Source organism: Rhinoraja longicauda, chromosome 44 (assembly GCF_053455715.1).
Source record: "Rhinoraja longicauda isolate Sanriku21f chromosome 44, sRhiLon1.1, whole genome shotgun sequence".
NCBI lineage: Eukaryota > Metazoa > Chordata > Chondrichthyes > Rajiformes > Arhynchobatidae > Rhinoraja > Rhinoraja longicauda.
Window position 1 is genome coordinate 5,566,912 of NC_135996.1, and position 22,101 is coordinate 5,589,012.

A 22,101-nucleotide genomic window follows, 5' to 3' on the forward strand; every position below is an offset into this window, starting at 1 on the left:
ACCTAGTAAACCTACGCTGCACGCCCTCAATAGCAAGAATATCCTTCCTCAAATTTGGAGACCAAAACTGCACACAGTACTCCAGGTGCGGTCTCACTAGGGCCCTGTACAACTGCAGAAGGACCTCTTTGCTCCTATACTCAACTCCTCTTGTTATGAAGGCCAACATTCCATTGGCTTTCTTCACTGCCTTCAGTGGGGTGTGAGCTGCCCAAGTGAAATATGAGGTGCTGTTCCCCCCAATTTGCGCTGGGCCTCACTCTGACAATGGAAGAGGCCCTGGACAGGTAATGGGAGGGGGAACGAAACTGTTCCCCCAACACTGTGTTACCTGCAACCTGATCTTTCGTTCGCCCCAACGTCCCGGAGTTTAGAAGGATGAGGGAGGGGGGACCTCATTGAAACGTACCAAATAATGAAAGGCCTGGATCGAGTGGATGTGGAGAGGATGTTTCCACTAGTGGGAGAGTCTAGGACCAGAGGGCACAGCCTCAGAATTAAAGGACATTCCTTTCTTATGGAAATGAGGAGGAATTTCTTCAGCCGGAGGGTGGTGAATCTGTGGGATTCTTTGCCACAGACGGCTGTGGAGGCCACAAGTCAGTGGGTATTTTTAAGGCAGAGATAGATAGATTCTTGATTAGTGCGGGTGTCAGGGGTTATGAGGGCGGTCGCGGTGGCGCGGCGGTAGAGTTGCCGCCTTACAGCGAACGCAGCGCCGGAGACCCGGGTTCCATCCCGACCACGGGCGCTGTCTGCGCGGAGTTTGTACGTTCTCCCCGTGGGTTTTCTCCGAGATCTTCAGGATTCCTCCCGCGCTCCAAAGACGTGCAGGTTTGTAGGTTAATTGGCTTGGTGTGTGTGTGTGTGTGTAAAAACTGTCCCCAGTGTGTGTAGGATAGTGTTAGTGTGCGGGGATCGCTGGGCGGCGCGGACCCGGTGGGCCGAAGGGGCCTGTTTCCGCGCTGTGTCTCTAAACTAAACTACGAGGAGAAGGCAGGAGAATGGGGTTGGGTGGGAGAGATAGATGAGCATTGAGTGAACGCCGGTTTAGACCCGATGGGCCGAATGGCCTGCTTCTGCACCTGTTACTTCTGAACGTGACCATCAAAATGGCTCTGGGGTAACTCAGCGGGTCAGGCAGCATCTCTGGAGAGAAAGGATGGGTGACATACATAGAAACATAGAAAATAGGTGCAGGAGTAGGCCATTCGGCCCTTCGAGCCTGTACGCACCGCCATTCAATATGATCATGGCTGATCATCCAACTCAGTATCCCGTACCTGCCTTCTCTCCATACCCCCTGATCCCTTTAGCCACAAGGGCCACATCTAACTCCCTCTTAAATATAGCCAATGAACTGGCCTCAACTACCCTCAACTGGCCTCAACTTCATTTCATATGAAGAAAGACTGGATAGACTCGGCTTGTACTCGCTGGAATTTAGAAGACTGAGGGGGGATCTTATAGAAACGTACACAATTCTTAAGGGGTTGGACAGGCTAGATGCGGGAAGATTGTTCCCGATGTTGGGGAAGTCCAGAACAAGGGGTCACAGTTTAAGGATAAGGGTTCGGAAGTCTTTTAGGACCGAGTTTTTTTTCACACAGAGAGTGGTGAATCTGTGGAATTCTCTGCCACAGAAGGTAGTTGAGGCCAGTTCATTGGCTATATTTAAGAGGGAGTTAGATGTGGCCCTTGTGGCTAAAGGGATCAGAGGGTATGGTGAGAAAAGGCAGGTACGGGATACTGAGTTGGATGATCAGCCATGATCATATTGAATGGCGGTGCGCACAGGCTCGGAGGGCCGAATGGCCTACTCCTGCACCTATTTTCTATGTTTCTATGTCCTTTCATTCTGAGGCTGTGCCCTCTGGTCCTAGACTCTCCCACTAGTGGAAACATCCTCTCCACATCCAGTCTATCCAGGCCGCTCACTGTTCTGTACGTTTTAACGAGGTCTCTCCCCACCCTCGCCCTTCTAAACTCCAGCGAGTTCAGGCCCAGTGCCCACAAACGCTCATCGTACGTCAACCCGCTCGTTCCTGGGATCGTTCGTTCTGGTAAACCTCCTCTGGACCCTCTCCAGAGCCCGGCACGCCCTTCCTCAGAGAGACAGCCATGATCATATTGAATGGCAGTGCGTACAGGCTCGAAGGGCCGAATTGCCTATTCCTGCAACTATTTTCTATGTTTCTATGCACGTCACTCATCCTTTCTCTCCAGAGATGCTGCCTGACCCCGCTGAGTTACCCCAGAGCCATTTCGTGCAGGCTCGAAGGGCCGAATGGCCTACTCCTGCACCTATTTTCTATGTTTCTACCCTCTGTGGCAGAGAATTCCACAGATTCGCCACTCTCTGTGTGAAAACTCGTTTCTGATCAGTCTGATCCGAAAGGTCGCCTAGCCTGAGATATAATATAAGAAAATAACTGCAGATGCCGGTATAAATCGATGTATTCACAAAATGCTGGAGTAACTCAGCGGGTCAGGCAGCATCTCGGGAGAGAAGGAATGGGTGACGTTTCGGGTCGAGACCCTTCTTCAGACTGAGATGCCGCCTGAGCCTCCGAGTGGCTCTTGCACTTTGTGTCTATCGTCAGTGCAACGCAGCACCTGCGGTTGATCCTGCACCTAATCTTGCTGCTCGCTGTGATAATCTGGATTAAGTAGAGCAGCCGGAAGTGGCTGTTGTTGTAGCTGCAGTTTTGCAATGCAAAACGTCTGAAGTTCTACGAATTTCAGATGGAAATCAATTTTGTTCAGGGTTTTGTATATCAACATTGGGGACGTGCTGTTGGATTCGTAGAGCGGTTCAGCGTGGAAACGTGCCCTTTGGCCTAACTAGCCCACACCGTCCCAGTTCCTCTAGTCCCACCTGCCCGTGCTTGGTCCATATCCCTCCAAACCTGTCCTATCCATGTACCTTTCTAACGTTGGGATAGTCCCAGCCTCAACTACCTCCTCCGGCAGCTCGTTCCATACACCCAACACCCTCTGTGTGGAAAAAGTTACCCCTCGGTTTCCTCTTAAATCTTTTCCCCTTCACCTTGAACCTATGTCCTCTGGTCCTCGATTTCCTCTACTCTGGGCAAGAGACTCTGTGCGTCCACCCGATCTATTCCTCTGGTTTTGTATACAACAGCCTCCTCTACGGCGCACCCTCAAAAATCATCAGTAAACTTCAATACATTCAAAACTCCGCTGCCCGTCTACTCACCCACACCCCGATCCGTGACCATATCACCCCCGTCCTTTACAAGCTCCACTGGCTCCCCATCCCCCAGAGAATCCTGTACAAAATCCTCCTCATAACCTACAAAGCCCTCCATAACCTGGCCCCATCCTACCTGACCGACCTCCTCCACAGGCACACTCCCACCTGCACCCTCCGCTCTGCTGCTGCCAATCTCCTATCCCCCCACATCCGGACCAAACTCAGATCCTGTGGGGAACTGGGCTTTCTCCATCGCTGCTCCCACCCTCTGGAACTCACTACCCCAAACCGTTAGAGACTCCTCCACACTCACCACATTCAAAACATCACTGAAGTGTCACCTGTTCAGCACTGCCTTCAACCACTGAAGGTCACCTCACCTTCTGTCTCCTTTCCCTGTTCGTTTACTTATTTACTTATTTATCTATTTATTCATTTCCCTATGTTCTCTAAATCCCTGTAAAGCGTCTTTGAGTATATGAAAAGCGCTATATAAATGTAATGCATTATTATTATTATTATTATATCTCTATAAGATCTCCCCTCATCCTCCTGCGCTCCAGGGAATAGAGTCCCAGCCTGCCCCAACCTCTCCCTGGAGCTCACACCCTCTAGTCCTGGCAGCATCCTCGTAAATCTTTCCCGAACCCTTTCAAGCTTGACATTATCCTGTAACGCGGCGCCCAGAACTGAACACAATACTCCAAAATGCGGTCTCACCAACGTCTTGTACAACTGCAGCGTGACCTTTTTCAGTCAGAGAGTTGTGAATCTGTGGAATTCTCTGCCTCAGAAGGCAGTGGAGGCCGATTCTCTGAATGCATTCAAGAGAGAGCTGGATGGAGCTCTTAAGGATAGCGGAGTCAGGGGGGTATGGGGAGAAGGCAGGAACGGGGTACTGATTGAGAATGATCAGCCATGATCACATTGAATGGCGGTGCTGGCTCGATAAGATCCCCTCTCATCCTTCTAAATTCCAGTGTATACAAGCCTAGTCGCTCCAGACTTTCAACATATGACAGTCCCGCCATTCCGGGAATTACCCTAGTGAACCTACGCTGCACGCCCTCAATAGCAAGAATATCCTTCCTCAAATTTGGAGACCAAAACTGCACACAGTACTCCAGGTGCGGTCTCACTAGGGCCCTGTACAACTGTAGAAGGACCTCTTTGCTCCTATACTCAACTCCTCTTGTTATGAAGGCCAACATTCCATTGGCTTTCTTCACTGCCTGCTGTACCTGCATGCTTCCTTTCAGTGACTGATGCACTAGGACACCCAGATCTCGTTGTACGTCCCCTTTTCCTAACTTGACACCATTCAGATAATACCCTGCCTTCCTATTCTTGCCACCAAAGTGGATAACCTCACACTTATCCACATTAAACTGCTTCTGCCATGCATCCGCCCACTCACACAACCTGTCCAAGTCACCCTGCAGGGAACTGCAGATGCTGGTTGACACAAAGTGCTGGAGTGACTCAGTGGGTTAAGTCACCTCTCCGTGCTCTCCAGAGTTGCTGCCGGGCCGACCCACTGAGTTACTCCAGCCGTTTGTGTCCTTCGACCATAAACTCCAGCTGTGGGAGACGGGAAATGGAAACCGATACGGGCCAAAACATTCCGACATTCCTTTCTGAAGTCGTGTTTGCCTGCAGTAAATAGACATCCTGTTCTAACTGGGAACATTGTGTAGGAGCAGGGAGGAAGGGCGAGAGAGTGGGGGGGAGAGCTGGCTCCGAATGCCACAGTTTAACCCTTTCATCTCCATACTAAAACTCGTTTGTTTGTTTGTTTGTTCCTGAACTACAGCCAAAACGGTACACGATAGCGCGACAATTCTGGGCCCACCTTGCTCACCGTCGTCCCTCTGGTGCTAATGGAAGAAGTTTCATTGAAATCGGTGTTATATTTTTTAAGTTATTCACGTTTTAAAGTTTAAATCTAGATCCGAGGGAGGGAGGGTGGGTGGGTGGGGAGGGAGAGAAGGGGAGGGGGAGAAGAGGGGAGGAGGGGAAGAGGAGAGGAGGGGGGAAGAGGGGAGGGGCAGGGGGGAGGGGGAGGGGGGGAGGGAGGGAGGGAGGGAGGGGAGAGGAGAGGGGGAAGAGGAGAGGAAGGGGAAGAGGAGAGGGGAGGAAGGAGGGAAGAGGGGAGGGAGGGGGGAAGAGGGGAGGGAAAGGGGGAAGAGGAGGGGTGGAGGAGAGGAATGGGGGAAGAGGGGAGGAAGGGGGGAAGAGGGGAGGGAAAGGGGGAAGAGGAGGGGTGGAGGAGAGGAATGGGGAAGAGGGGAGGGAGGGGGGAAGAGAGGAGAAGAAGGGGGAAGAGTGGGGGAAGGGGGGGAGAGGAGAGGAAGGAGGGGAGGGAAGTTGAGAGGGGAGAAAGGGGGGAGAGGAGAGGAAGGGGTTGGAGGGAGGGAAAGGAGGGGGGTTGGGGGGGAAGAGGGGAGGGGTAGGGGAAAGGGGGAAGAGGGAAGGAGGGGGAAGAGGAGAGGAAGGGGGAGTTGGTTGGAGGGGAGGGGGAAGAGGAGAGGGAAGGAGGGGGGTGGAGGGAAAGGGGGAAGAGGAGGGGTGGAGGAGAGGAATGGGGGAAGAGGGGAGGGGAGGGAGGGAGGGAAGGAGGGGGGTTGGGGAAGGAGAGGAGGGAGAGGAGAGGGGGGAAGGAGAGGAGAGGGGGGGAGAGGAGGGATAGATGGGGGAAGAGTAGAGGAAGGGGGGAAGAGGAGAGGAAGGGGGGGAAGAGGAGAGGGGAGAAAGGGGGGGAGAGGAAAGGGGGTTGGGGGGGGAGGAGGGTTAGGGGAAGGAGGGGGTTGGAAGGAGGGGGTTGGAGGGAGGGGGAGAGAGGAAGGGGGAGAGGAGAGGGAAGGGGAAGAGGAGAGGAAGGGGGGGTGGAGGGGAGGGGGAAGAGGGAGGGGAGGGGGGGAAGAGGGAGGGAGAAAGGGGGGGAAAGAGGGGAGAAGGGGGGAGAAAGGGGGGTTGGGGGAAGGGAAGAGGGGGGTTGGGGGAGAGGGGGAGGGGAGGAGAGGTTTGGGGTCCACTTGGTCTAGTGTTTCATTAAGATTATTTGTCCCGCAGGGTTTCTGCGTTGATTGGCGATGCAAATGAGGAACTGCGTGGCAACGAGTTGCAAGAAATGCCACTGGAGTTTGCATTTCATTTCTGCAGCAGACTGAGCGTTTCCCCGAAATCATGTGGCCCTCGGCTGGTGGTGGTGCTTGGCTCCGACCCACAGGCCGTCTCTGAACCACGTCCGGTAATCTCACCCTCCCCCCTCTCCACAATCTCACCCTCCCCCCTCTCCACAGTCTCACCCTCCCCCCTCTCCCCACAATCTCCCCCTCCCCCCTCAATCTCCCCCTCCCCCCTCCCTACAATCTCCCCCTCCCACAATCTCACCCTCCCCCCTCCCCACAATCTCACCCTCCCCCCTCCCCAGGGGGAAGGGAAGGGAGGGAAGGTGAGGAGGGAGGGGATGAGGAGGGAGGGGGGTGAGAAGGGAGGGGGGTGAGGAGGGAGGGAGGTGAGGAGGGAGGGAGGGGAGGGAGGGAGGGAGGGAGGAGCAGAGGGGAGGGGAGGGAGGGGGGGAGGGGGGAGGGGAGGGAGGGAGGGGGGTGAGGAGGGGGGTGAGGAAGGAGGGAGGGAGGGGGGTGAGGAGGGAGAGGGTGAGGAGGGAGGGGGGTGAGGAGGGAGGGGGTGAGGAGGGAGGGAGGGGGGATGAGGAGGGAGGGAGGGGGGTGAGGAGGGGGGTGAGGAGGGAGGGGGGTGAGGAGGGAGGGAGGTGAGGAGGGAGGGAGGGGTGAGGGAGGGAGGGAAGATAGGGAGGGAGATGAGGGGAGGGAAGGTGAGAAGGGAAGGAGGGAGGGAAGAGGGGGTGAGGAGGGAGGGAAGAGGGGGTGAGGAGGGAGGGAGGGAGGAATGGAAGATAGGGAGGGTGAAGAGGGGAGGGAGGGAGGGAGGTGAGGAGGGAGGGAGGGAGGGTGAGGAAGGAGGGAGGCGCGATGAAGAGGGAGCTGCCTTAAAATGAAAAGAACATTTTAATTAGTGCAAGGAGACAACGATAAAAAAGCCAGACGTCTTTCTTAAGCCGCACGTAACAGTAATTAAGAAGAGATGTTATGTGATCGTCAGGTTAAGAAATGAGGCTGAGAACTTATAACAGCACAGCACAAGAACAAGAACAGGCCCTTCGGCCCACAATGTCTGTGCCGTGCTCAAGACTTGACTTAGTTGTCATCTGAGTTACTCCAGCAGTTATTCCAGAGGTGGACACAAAATGCTGGAGTAATTCAGCGGGTCAGGCAGCATCTCGGGAGAGAAGGAATGGATGACGTTTCGGGTCGAGACCCCTTCAGTTATTCATAGAAAAATAGAAAATAGGTGCAGGAGTAGGCCATTCGGCCCTTCGAGCCTGTACGCACCGCCATTCAATATGATCATGGCTGATCATCCAACTCAGTATCCTGTACCTGCCTTCTCTCCATACCCCCTGATCCCTTTAGCCACAAGGGCCACATCTAACTCCCTCTTAAATATAGCCAATGAACTGGCCTCAACTACCTTCTGTGGCAGAGAATTCCACAGATTCACCACTCTCTGTGTGAAGAAAAACTTTCTCATCTCGGTCCTAAAAGACTTCACCCTTATCCTTAAACTGTGTGACCCCTTGTTCTGGACTTCCCCAACATCGGGAACAATCTTCCTGCATCTAGCCTGTCCAACCCCTTAAGAATTTTGTAAGTTTCTATAAGATCCCCCCTCAATCTTCTAAATTCCAGCGAGTACAAGCCGAGTCTATCCAGTCTTTCTTCATATGAAAGTCCTGCCATCCCAGGGATCAATCTGGTGAGCCTTCTCTGTACTCCCTCTAAGGCAAGAATGTCTTTCCTCATTCCTGAGAGTTGCGGATGCAGCCCAGACCGTAACACGCACACAAAACCGGCCGACCTCCCCTCCCATCGGCCCCGTCTACACCTCACGCTGCCTCGGCAAGGCCAGCAGCACAATCAAGGACCAGTCTCACCCCCGGTCACCCCCTCTTCTCCCCTCTCCCATCGGGGCAAGAGGTACAGAAGTGTGGAGACGCACACCTCCAGATTCAGCGGCAGTTTCTTCCCGGCTGTTATCAGGCAACTGAACCGTCCCACCACAACCAGAGAGCAGTGCTGAACTACTACCTACCCTCGGACTGTCTCTCATTGGACTTTACTGACTTTATCTTGCATTAAACGTTATTCCCTTTATCCTGTATCTGTTCACGGTGGACGGCTCGATTGTAATCGTCTATAGTCTTTCCGCTGACTGGTCAGCTGGTAACAAAAAGCTTTTCGCTGTACCTCAATACACACGTGACGCTGGAGTTCAGCGATACAGAGTGGAAACTGGCCCTTCGGCCCACTGAGCCAGTGCCGACCAGCGATCGTCCCGCACACTAACCTATTTTGCCAAAGCCAATTAACCTACAAACCCGTATATCTTTGGAGTGTGGTAGTCTGGGGCCTGCAGTGTCCGGGCCTACAGAGTCCGGGCCTACAGCGTCCGGGCCTACAGCGTCCGGGCCTACAGCGTCCGGGCCTACAGTGTCCGGGCCTACCGCGACTGGGCCTACAGCGCCCCCCCCAGGCCTACAGTGTCCGGGCCAACAGTGTCCGGGCCTACAGTGTCCGGGCCTATAGTGTCTGGGCCTACAGCGCCCCCCCCCGGGCCTGATACAGGACACGGGCGGTCCCTTACGAGACAAATCAATTTGGCCCAAAATACGGGATGTCCCGGCTAATATGGGACAGTTGGCAACCCTAGGTGTAGGGGCCAGAGGGGGTTACAGAGATGGGGAGGGGTGTAGGGGAGGAGGTTACAGAGACGGGAGGGGTACGGGGCCAGAGACGGCCTTCAACGCCTTTTGGCAAAGCCACGGATGATTTCCTCTTGAATAATCTCCAAATTGCCCTTCCCAGGACAACGTGTTTGAACTTGCCACATTTTTGTTTCCGTTGCTAGGAATCGTCAGAGAGAGAGAGAAGAAAAAAAAACAAGGTCCTTTTCTCGGGTAGTTAATGGGAACGGAATGTACCAAAAGCCTGAGTTAGGCCTCACCTAGCAACGGTTGCCTAGCAATCCACTTCCTGGTTCACTACTCCGCGGGAGGTAAATATTTGTGTAGGCCACACCTTTGCTGCCTAAATTCCCATGGTGCATACCAACCTCCCTTCCACCGACTCAATCTACACCTCGCGCTGCCTCGGCAAGGCCAGCAGCATCATCAAGGACCAGTCTCACCCCCCGGTCACCCCCTCTTCTCCTCCCCTCTCCCATCGGGGCAAGAGGTACAGAAGTGTGGAGACGCACACCTCCAGATTCAGGGGCAGTTTCTTCCCGGCTGTTATCAGGCAACTGAACCATCCTACCACAACCAGAGAGCAGTCCTGAACTACTATCCATCTCTTTGGTGACCCTCGGACTATCCTTGATCGGACTTTGCTGGCTTTACCTCGCACTAAACGTTATTCCCTCATCATGTATCTGTACACTGTGGACGGCTCGATTGTAATCACGTATTGTCTTTCCGCTGACTGGTTAGCACGCAACAAGAGCTTTTCACTGTACCTCGGTACACGTGACAATAAACTACACTCAACGAGAAAGTGGTGAACAGTGGCCATCATTGGGAACTGACCTCCGCAACCATCGAAGGGATCTACAGGAGTCGCTGCCTCAGAAAGGCAGCTGGCATCATCAGAAAACCCTGGCCATGCTCTCATAGAAAATAGGTGCAGGAGGAGGCCATTCGGCCCTTCGAGCCAGCACCGCCATTCATTGTGATCGCGGCTGATCGTCCACAATCAGTAACCCGTGCCTGCCTTCTCCCCATACCCCTTGATTCCGCCAGCCCCTAGAGCTCTATCCAACTCTCTCGTAAATTCATCCATTGATTTGACCTCCACTGCCCTCTGCGGCAGAGAATTCCACAAATGGGTGAAAAAGTTCCTTCTCACCTCAGTTTTAAATGGCCTCCCCTTTATTCTTAGACTGTGTGTGTGTGTGTGGCCCCTGGTTCTGGACTCCCCCCAACATTGGGAACATTTTTCCTGCATCTAGCTTGTCCAGACCTTTTTATACGTCTCTATCAGATCCCCCTCTCATCCTTCAAAACGCCAGTGAACACAAGCCCAGTCTTTGCAATCTTTCCTCATACGACAGTCCCGCCATCCTGGGAATCAATCTCGTGAACCTACTGTCTCAATTACAAGGACGTCCTTCCTCAAATTAGGAGACCAAAAGTGCACACAGTACTCCAGGTGCGGTCTCACTAGGGCCCTGTACAACTGCAGAAGGACCTCTTTGCTCCTATACTCAAATCCTCTGGTTATGTATCTCGTTGCTATCATCAGGAGGTGGGGAAGGGGGGTAGGGTTACAGGAACCTGAAGGGGTGTAGAAACATAGAAAGTAGGTGCAGGAGTAGGCCATTCGGCCCTTCGAGCCTGTACGCACCGCCATTCAATATGATCATGGCTGATCATCCAACTCAGTATCCCGTACCTGCCTTCTCTCCATACCCCCTGATCTCTTTAGACACAAGGGCCACATCTAACTCCCTCTTAAATATAGCCAATGAACTGGCCTCAACTACCTTCTGCGGCAGAGAATTCCACAGACTCACCACTCTCTGTGTGAAGAAATGTTTTCTCATCTCGGTCCTAAAAGACTTCCCCCTTATCCTTAAACTGTGACCTCTGGTTTTGGACTTCCCCAACATCGGGAACAATCTTCCCGCATCTAGCCTGTCCAACCCCTTAAGAATTTTGTAAGTTTCAATAAGATCCCCCCTCAATCTTCTAAATTCCAGCGAGTACAAGCCGAGTCTATCCAGTCTTTCTTCATATGAAAGTCCTGCCATCCCAGGGATCAATCTGGTGAACCTTCTCTGTACTCCCTCTATGGCAAGAATGTCTTTCCTCAGATTAGGAGACCAAAACTGTACGCAATACTCCAGGTGTGGTCTCACCAATGCCCTGTACAACTGCAGCAGAACCTCCCTGCTCCTATACTCAAATCCTCTTGCTATGAATGTTAACATACCATTCGCTTTCTTCACTGCCTGCTGCACCTGCATGCCTACTTTCAATGACTGGTGCACCATGACACCCAGGGGTTGCATCTCCCCTTTTCCTAATCGGCCACCATTCAGGTAATACTCTGCTTTCCTGTTCTTGCCGCCAAAGTGGATAACCTCACATTTATCCACATTATACTGCATCTGCCATGCATTTGCCCACTCGCCTAACCTATCCAAGTCACATTGCAGCCTCCTAGCATCCTCCTCACAGCTAACACTGCCCCCCAGCTTCGTGTCATCCGCAAACTTAGAGATGTTGCATTCAATTCCCTCGTCCAAATCATTAATATATATATTAGAGGGAGGGGGTTACAGAGACGGGGAAAGGGGGTGGAGGGGCCAGAGATCGTGGGTCAGGCACGCATTGCATTCTGGATAAGACGGAGCGGTCAAGGAAAGGCGACAGTGGGGCGAAGATTAACAGGCAAGAAGACAGAAACCCAGTCTGCTGCCGCCATTTTGTAGAAGGTGACTCTCGCCAATGTTCGTATAACCACCGAGCAGGAGATCTGGGTGTCCTAGTGCATCAGTCACTGAAAGGAAGCATGCAGGTACAGCAGGCAGTGAAGAAAGCCAATGGAATGTTGGCCTTCATAACAAGAGGAGTTGAGTATAGGAGCAAAGAGGTCCTTCTGCAGTTGTACAGGGCCCTAGTGAGACCGCACCTGGAGTACTGTGTGCAGTTTTGGTCTCCAAACTTGAGGAAGGACATTCTTGCTATTGAGGGCGTGCAGCGTAGGTTCACCAGGTTAATTCCCGGAATGGCGGGACTGTCGTACGTTGAAAGACTGGAGCGACTGGGCTTGTATACGCTGGAATTTGAAAAGGATGAGAGGGGATCTTATTGAAACATATAAGATCATTAAGGGGTTGGACAAGCTAGAGGCAGGAAACATGTTCCCAATGTTGGGGGAGTCCAGAACCAGGGGCCACACAGTTTAAGAGTAAGGGGTGTAAGAAAATAACTACAGATGCTGGTACAAATCGAAGGTATTTATTCACAAAATGCTGGAGTAACTCAGCAGGTCAGGCAGCATCTCAGGAGAGAAGGAATGGGTGACGTTTCGGGTCGAGACCCTTCTTCAGAGTAAGGGGTGGGCCAGTTAGAACGGAGATGAGGAAAAACCTTTTCACTCAGAGAGTTGTGAATCTGTGGAACTCTCTGCCTCAGAAGGCAGTGGAGGCCAATTCTCTGAATGCATTCAAGAGAGAGCTAGATAGAGCTCTTGATGATAGCGGAGTCGGGGATATGGGGAGAGGGCAGGAACGGGGTACTGATTGTGGATGTTCAGCCATGGTGGCTGATTAGTAGAAGGGGAGATGCAACGAGACCTGGGTGTCGTGGTACACCAGTCATTGAAAGTAGGCGTGCAGGTGCAGCAGGCAGTGAAGAAAGCGAATGGTATGTTGGCATTCATAGTGAGGGGATTTGAGTATAGGAGCAGGGAGGTTCTGCTGCAGTTGTACAGGGCATTGGTGAGACCGCACCTGGAGTATTGCGTACAGTTTCCTAATCTGAGGAAAGACATTCTTGCCATAGAGGGAGTACAGAGAAGGTTCACCAGATTGATCCCTGGGATGGCAGGACTTTCATATGAAGAAAGACTGGATAGACTCGGCTTGTACTCGCTGGAATTTAGAAGACTGAGGGGGGATCTTATAGAAACTTACAAAATTCTTAAGGGGTTGGACAGGCTAGATGCAGGAAGATTGTTCCCGATGTTGGGGAAGTCCAGAACAAGAGGTCACACAGCTTAAGGATAAGGGGGAAGTCTTTTAGGACTGAGATGAGAAAGTTTTTTTTCACACAGAGAGTGGTGAATCTGTGGAATTCTCTGCCACAGAAGGTAGTTGAGGCCAGTTCATTGGCTATATTTAAGAGGGAGTTAGATGTGGCCCTTGTGGCTAAAGGGATCAGGGGGTATGGAGAGAAGGCAGGTACGGGATACTGAGTTGGATGATCAGCCAAGTCAAGTCAAGTCAAATTTATTTGTCACATACACATACACAATGTGCAGTGAAATGAAAGTGGCAATGCCTGCGGGTTGTGCACAAAAAAGAATTGCAGTTACAGTATATAAATAAAGTTAATAAGTTACTATTAGTGTCGACAAAAATTTAGTCTCTGGGGTTATAAAAGTTGACAGTCCTGATGGCCTGTGGGAATAAGCTCCGTCTCATCCTCTCCGTTTTCACAGCGTGACAGCGGAGGCGTTTGCCTGATCGTAGCATCTGGAACAGTCCGTTACTGGGGTGGTAGGGGTCCCTCATGATCTTGCTTGCTCTGGATCTGCACCTCCTGATGTATACGTCCTGCAGGGGGACGAGTGTAGTTCCCATGGTGCGTTCTGCCGAACGCACTACTCTCTGCAGGGCCATCCTGTCCTGGGCAGAGCTGTTCCCAAACCAGACTGTAATGTTGCCGGACAGGATGCTCTCTACAGCCCCAGAGTAGAAGCAATGAAGGATCCTCAGAGACACTCTGAATTTCCTCAGCTGTCTAAGGTGGAAAAGGCGCTGCTTTGCCTTACCCACCAGTGCGGCAATGTGCGTTGCCCACGTCAGATCCTCTGTGATGCGGACTCCCAGGTATTTAAAACTGCTCACCCTATCCACAGTAGACCCATCTATCTCCAGTGGCGTGTACGTCCCTGGATGTTTAGCCCTTCTGATTGAATGGCGGTGCTGGCTCGAAGGGCCGACTGGCCTCCTTCCTGCTCCTATTGTCTATTCCACACTCATTTGACAGAGACCAGTTCATCTGGTATCGATAAGGGCACCAGGTGAATTCTGATCATTCTCGGTTGCATTCCTAAAGCATTCCAGAAGAGGTATTTCTACGCAGATTGCATTCCATTCTGCGCCATAGAAAATAGGTGCAGGAGTAGGCCATTCGGCCCTTCGAGCCTGTACGCACCGCCATTCAATATGATCATGGCTGATCATCCAACTCAGTATCCCGTACCTGCCTTCTCTCCATACCCCCTGATCCCTTTAGCCACAAGGGCCACATCTAACTCCCTCTTAAATATAGCCAACGAACTGGCCTCAACTACCTTCTGTGGCAGAGAATTCCACAGATTCACCACTCTCTGGGTGGAAAAAAAAGGTTCTCATCTCGGTCCTAAAAGACTTCCCCCTTATCCTTAAACTGTGTGACCCCTTGTTCTGGACTTCCCCAACATCGGGAACAATCTTCCTGCATCCAGCCTGTCCAACCCCTTAAGAATTTTGTAAGTTTCTATAAGATCCCCCCTCAGTCTTCTAAATTCCAGCGAGTACAAGCCGAGTCTATCCAGTCTTTCTTCATATGAAAGTCCTGCCATCCCAGGGATCAATCTGGTGAACCTTCTCTGTACTCCCTCTACGGCAAGAATGTCTTTCCTCATTCCAGAGAGTTGCAGGACCGACACACGCACACAAAACCAACCTCCCCTCCCTCGGTCATCTCGGTCCTAAAAGACTTCCCCCTTATCCTTAAACTGTGTGACCCCCCTTGTTCTGGACTTCCCCAACATCGGGAACAATCTTCCGTCTCTCGGGGTCACGGTGGAAGAAACTCCGCGACAGACAAGCGCCCGTGGTCAGGATCGAACCCGGGTCCCATGCGCCGCGAGGCAGCCAGTCTACCTCATTGCCCCACCTCAACCCCACTTGCGGACTTTGTCTCTGGAACCGGTGCGCTAGAATGCCGAGAACTACCTTGGGCACATCAGTCTGGAGCAGGGTCTCGACCCGAAACGTTCCTTCTCTCCGGAGATGCCGCCCGTCCCGCTGTGCTGCTCCTGCTTTTAGATTTATTTATTTATTTTTTTGATTTAGAGATACAGCGCGGAAACAGGCCCTTCGGCCCACCTAGTCCGCGCCGCCCAGCGATCCCCGCACACTAACACTATCCCACACACACACTGGGGAACAATTTTTACATATCACCCAGTCAATTAACCTACAAACCCGCACGTCTTTGGAGTGCGGGAGGAAACCGAAGATCTCGGAGAAAACCCCACGCGGGTCACGGGGAGAACGTACAAACTCCGTACAGGCGGCGCCCGTGGTCGGGATGGAACCCGGGTCTCCGGCGCTGCATTCGCTGTAAGGCGGCAACTCTACCGCCGCGTCACCGTGACGTATTTGATGTAAACCAGCATCTGGAGTTCCCTCCTGATCTGATTTGGGCAGCATGCAAAGACAAAGATGTTCACTGTACCTCGCTCGGTGCATGTGACCACGAGATAACAAAGACTGGCGGCACGGTGGGGGCAGCGGTAGAGTTGCCGCCCCACGGCGCCAGAGACCCGGGTTCGATACTGACCACGGGCGCTGCCCGTACGTTCTCCCCGTGACTTTTCTCCGCGTGCTCCCATTATCTCCTGCACTCCAAGGACGTGCAGGTTCGTTGGTTAATTGGCCTCTGTAAATTGGCCCTAGTGTGTGTAGGATGGAACTAGTGCACATTGATCAATAGACAATAGGTGCAGGAGGAGGCCTTTCGGCCCTTCGAGCCTGTACACACCGCCATTCAACGTGATCACGGCTGATCATTCTCAATCAGTACCCCGTTCCTGCCTTCTCCCCATACCCCCTGACTCCGCTATCCTTAAGAGCTCTATCTAGCTCTCTCTTGAATGCATTCAGAGAATTGGCCTCCACTGCCTTCTGAGGCAGAGAATTCCACAGATTCGCAACTCTCTGGGTGAAAAGGTTTTTCCTCATCTCCGTTCTAAATGGCCGACCCCTTATTCTTAAACTGTGGCCCCTGGTTCTGGACTCCCCCAACATTGGGAACATGTTTCCTGCCTCTAACGTGTCCAATCCCTTAATAATCTTATATGTTTCAATAAGATCTCCTCTCATCCTTCTAAATTCCAGTGTATACAAGCCTAGCCGCTCCAGTCTTTCAACGTACGACAGTCCCGCCATTCCGGGAATTAACCTGGTGAACCTACGCTGCACGCCCTCAATTACAAGAATATCCTTCCTCAAATTTGGAGACCAAAAGTGAACACAGTACTCCAGGTGCGGTCTCACTAGGGCCCTGTACAACTGCACACAGTACTCCAGGTGCGGTCTCACTAGGGCCCTGTACAACTGCAGAAGGACCTCTTTGCTCCTATACTCAACTCCTCTTGTTATGAAGGCCAACATTCCATTGGCTTTCTTCACTGCCTGCTGTACCTGCATGCTTCCTTTCCGTGACTGATGCACTTGGCGTGTCCGTCCGCGCTGTATGTCTAAATCTAAATGGAGAGACATAGAGTGGTACAGCGTGGAAACAGGCCCTTCGGCCCACCTTACCCACACCGGCAAACGTGTCCCAGCTACACTAGTCCCACCTAGCCCATATCCATCCAAACCTGTCCTGTCCATGTACCTGTCCAACTGTTTCTCAAACGTTGGGATAGTCCCAGCCTCAACTAACTCCTCCGGCAGCTCGTTCCACACACCTACCACCCTCCGTGTGGAAAACGTTACCCCTCAGATCCCTATTAAATCTTTCCCCCCCTCCCCTCACCTTAAACCCATGTCCTCTGGTCCTCGATTCCCCTACTCTGGGCAAGAGACTCCCGATCTATTCCTCTCATGATATTGTACACCTCTATAAGATCGCCCCTCATCCTCCTGCGCTCCAGGGAATAGAGACCCAGCCTGCTCAACCTCTCCCTGTAGCTCAGGCCCCTCGAGTCCTGGCAACAAATGTCCTATAAATCCACCTGAACCTACAATGCAAAATTACATTGAGGTATCTGTAAACTAAACTAAACTCTCCACCATAGTGCAGCAACGCTGCCATCTGCTGCCACCCAGCGGAGTTGCAGGCACTGGAGTCCAAGAGGATTTTGTGTCAGAGGAACATAGAAGATAGGTGCAGGAGGAGGCCATTTGGCCCTTCGAGCCAGCACCGCCATTGAGGGCGTGCAGCGTAGGTTTACTAGGTTAATTCCCGGAATGGCGGGACTGTCGTACGTTGAAAGACTGGAGCGACTAGGCTTGGATACACTAGAATTTAGAAGGATGAGAGGAGATCTTATCGAAACGTATAAGATTATTAAGGGGTTGGACACGTTAGAGGCAGGAAACATGTTCCCAATGTTGGGGGAGTCCAGAACCAGGGGCCACACACAGTTTAAGAATAAGGGGTCGGCCATTTAGAACGGAGACGAGGAAAAACATTTTCAGTCAGAGAGTTGTGAATCTGTGGAATTCTCTGCCTCAGAGGGCAGTGGAGGCCAATTCTCTGAATACATTCAAGAGAGAGCTAGATAGAGCTCTTAAGGATAGCGGAGTCAGGGGGTATGGGGAGAAGGCAGGAACGGGGTACTGATTGTGGATGATCAGCCATGATCACATTGAATGGCGGTGCGTACAGGCTCGAATGGCCGAATGGCCTCCTCCTGCACCTATTGTCTAATGCCATTCATTGCGATCGCGGCTGATCATCCACAATCAGTACCCCGTGCCTGCCTTCTCCCCATATCCCTTGATTTCACTAGCCCCTAGAGCTCTATCTAACTCTCTCTTAAATCCATCCAGTGAATCGGCCTCCACTGCCCTCTGTGGCAGAGAATTCCACACATTCACAACTCTCTGGGTGAAAACGTTTCTTCTCCCCTCAGTTTTAAATGGCCTCCCCTTTTATCCTATACTCAGTCTGAAGAAGGGTCTCGACCCGAAACGTCACCCATTCCTTCTCTCCAGAGATGCTGCCTGACCCGCTGAGTTACTCCAGCATTTTGTGATACCTTCCCTTTATTCTTAGACTGTGTGTGTGGCCCCTGGTTCTGGACTCCCCCCAACATTGGGAACATTTTTCCTGCATCTAGCTTGTCCAGTCCTTTTATAATTTTTATACTTCTCTATAAGATCCCCCTCTCATCATTTCTAAACTCCATCATTTCTAAAGAACAGTCTTTCCAATCTTTCCTCGAACGACAGTCCCGCCATCCCGGGGATTAACCTGGTGAACCTACGCTGCACTGCCTCAACGGTGGGACTTGCAGATGCTGGCTTACACCGAAGATGGACACGGAATGCTGGAGTGACTCAGTGGGAGAGGCAGCATCTGTGGAGAGGGTCGAGGCCCTTCTTAGACAATAGACAATAGACAATAGGTGCAGGAGATGGCCATTCCTCCCTTCGAGCCAGCACCGCCATTCAATGTGATCACGGCTGATCATTGTCAATCAGTACCCCGTTCCTGCCCTCTCCCCATACCCCCTGACTCCGCTATCCTTAAGAGCTCTATCTAGCTCTCTCTTGAATGCATTCAGAGAATTGGCCTCCACTGCCCTCTGAGGCAGAGAATTCCATAGATTCACAACTCTGACTGAAAAAGTTTGTCCTCATCTCTGTTCTAAATGGCCTACCCCTTATTCTTAAACTGTGGCCCCTGGTTCTGGACTCCCCCAACATTGGGAACATGTTTCCTGCCTCTAACGTGTCCAACCCCTTAATAATTTTATACGTTTCGATAAGATCCCCTCTCATCCTTCTAAATTCCAGTGTATACAAGCCTAGTCGCTCCAGTCTTTCAACATACGACAGTCCCGCCATTCCGGGAATTAACCTAGTGAACCTACGCTGCACGCCCTCAATAGCAAGAATATCCTTCCTCAAATTTGGAGACCAAAACTGCACACAGTACTCCAGGTGCGGTCTCACTAGGGCCCGGTACAACTGCAGAAGGACCTCTTTGCTCCTATACTCAACTCCTCTTGTTATGAAGGCCAACATCCCATTGGCTTTCTTCACTGCCTGCTGTACCTGCATGCTTCCTTTCAGTGACTGATGCACTAGGACACCCAGATCACGTTGTACGTCCCCTTTTCCTAACTTGACACCATTCAGATAATACTCTGCCTTCCTATTCTTACCACCAAAGTGGATAACCTCACACTTATCCACATTAAACTGCATCTGCCATGCATCCGCCCACTCGCACAACCTGTCCAAGTCACCCTGCAACCTCATAGCATCTTCCTCACAGTTCACACTGCCACCCAGCTTTGTATCATCGGCAAATTTGCAAATGGTACTTTTAATCCCTTCATCCAAGTCATTGATGTATATTGTAAATAGCTGCGGTCCCAGGACTGGGACTGGGAATCAGACATAAGGAAGGGGAAGGCGTGAAAAAACAAGACATCAAAGGGGAAGTCGATCCAAGGAAAATGTAGAATAGATCGTTATTAGCTCGGGGAAGGTGACAACGAGGCTTACAGAGACAGTCAGACTGGTTGGAGAACTAGGATGGGGAGGGATGCAGAGAGAGGGCAGACAACTATCGTTCCCCTTGTTTTCTCTCTCTCTCCACCCCTCCCTTGTTATTGAGGGCGTGCAGCGAAGGTTTACTAGGTTAATTCCCGGAATGGCTTGACTGTATGGAGGAGGATGAAGGGATTAAAACTTGACTTGCTTGAAGGGATTAGAAGTACCATTAGCAAATTTGCAGATGATACAAAGCTGGGTGGCAGTGTGAACTGTGAGGAAGATGCTATGAGGTTGCAGGGTGACTTGGACAGGTTGTGTGAGTGGGCGGATGCATGGCAGATGCAGTTTAATGTGGATAAGTGCGAGGTTATCCACTTTGGTGGTAAGAATAGGAAGGCAGAGTATTATCTGAATGGTGTCAAGTTAGGAAAAGGGGACGTACAACGAGATCTGGGTGTCCTAGTGCATCAGTCACTGAAAGGAAGCGTGCAGGTGTAGGGACATAGGGATTGGCTGGGAGTTCGAACCCTCGGATTGTCTAACGATGTAACGAGGTGTGCCAGCGCGGGAGAGACAAGCAGTCTAGTGTTGAACTCCGTCCGGTGTGGACGTATTCGTTGGTTGTCTATAGTTGTGAGTATTGCGTTTGTTACGGGGTTTTTGCCCGTGCAAATAAACTCCGTCTTCAACACTCGCCCGCTTCTGGACTCGCCACATTGGTGACCCCGACGTGATCGACGATCACAAGAAGATGTCCCAGGGAGGAGCGAACAGCGGGCAGCCCAACGCGGTCGGCGTTTACCTGCCCCCGTTCTGGGCCCATCAAGTATAGGAGCAAAGAGGTCCTTCTGCAGTTGTACAGGGCCCTAGTGAGACCGCACCTGGAGTACTGTGTGCAGTTCGGGCCCGTATCGACCAGGAAAACTCCTAATTTGAGGAAGGACGTCCTTGCTATTGAGGCAGTGCAGCGTAGGTTCACCAGGTTAATCCCCGGGATGGCGGGACTGTCGTACGATGAAAGATTGGAAAGACTGGTCTTTAGAAATGATGGAGTTTAGAAATGATGAGAGGGGGATCTTATAGAGACGTATAAAAATTATAAAAGGACTGGACAAGCTAGATGCAGGAATAATGTTCCCAATGTTGGGGGGAGTCCAGAACCAGGGGCCACACACACACACACACACAGTCTAAGAATAAAGGGAAGGTATCACAAAATGCTGGAGTAACTCAGCGGGTCAGGCAGCATCTCTGGAGAGAAGGAATGGGTGACGTTTCGGGTCGAGACCCTTCTTCAGACTGAGTATAGGATAAAAGGGGAGGCCATTTAAAACTGAGGGGAGAAGAAACTTTTCCACCCAGAGAGTTGTGAATCTGTGGAATTCTCTGCCACAGAGGGCAGTGGAGGCCGATTCACTGGATGGATTTAAGAGAGAGTTAGATAGAGCTCTAGGGGCTAGCGGAATCAAAGGATATGGGGAGAAGGCAGGAATGGGGTACTGATTGTGGATGATCAGCCGCGATCGCAATGAATGGCAATAGACAATAGGTGCAGGAGGAGGCCATTCGGCCCTTCGAGCCTGCACCGCCATTCAATGTGATCATGGCTGATCATTCTCAATCAGTACCCCGTTCCTACATCAACCCAGGTGGAGTCCCAGTTCCACATCAAGAAAGTCGTGGAGGACCAGGAGAAGTTCCACCACCTGGTCAGCTGCCTACAGCCGGAGGTGGCCGCGCGGGTGGGACGGTACCTGACCAACCCCCCCCAAAACCGAGAGGTACGAGGGGCTCAAGAGGCTCCTCCTGAGGGTTTGTGGCTTTAGCCAGAACCAGCGGGCCCTGAAGCTCCTACATCTACCGGAGCTGGGGGATCGGCTACCGCCTGTCCTGATGACCGAGATGCTGACCTTGATCGGCGACCACCGGCCGTGCATGATGTTCGAAGCGGCATTCCGGGAGAAATTGCCCCGGGACATCAAGTTAGTTTTGGCGGACGTCTCCTTCGAAGACCCGGTGGCGTTCGCAGAGAAGGCGGACGCCCTCGTAACGGAGGCCCCGACGGGAGACGAGTCGGTAAACCGGGTTTCCAGGCCTAGGAGCGACCGGCCGCGCGGCCAAGATGGCGGCCATTTTACAGAAAGCCCGCCAAGAAGGAGCTGCAGCGCCCGCCATTTTGCAGCGGGCCCACGCAACAGAGCCGCACAGGCGCGGCTGGTGTTTCTTCCACCAGCGGTGGGGCGGGGAAAGCCCGGAATTGCAGGGCCCCGTGTACCTTTTCGGGAAATGCCTCGGCCGATCGAACGTAGAGGCAGTCTCGATCGGCCGCAACCGCTGCCTCTACGCCACGGATCGAGGTACCGGCACCGTGTTCCTGGTCGACACGGGAGCGGTCGTTAGCATCGTGCCTCCCTACAGCTGCGAAGTTCGAGCAGGTAGGAAGGGCCCGCCCCTCATCGCGGTCAACGGCAGTCCCATCCGCACCTACGGCAAGAGGGCCATGACCCTGTCCTTCGGGCCCGAGACCTACCATTGGGAGTTCATCGTTGCCGACGTGGGCCAGGCCA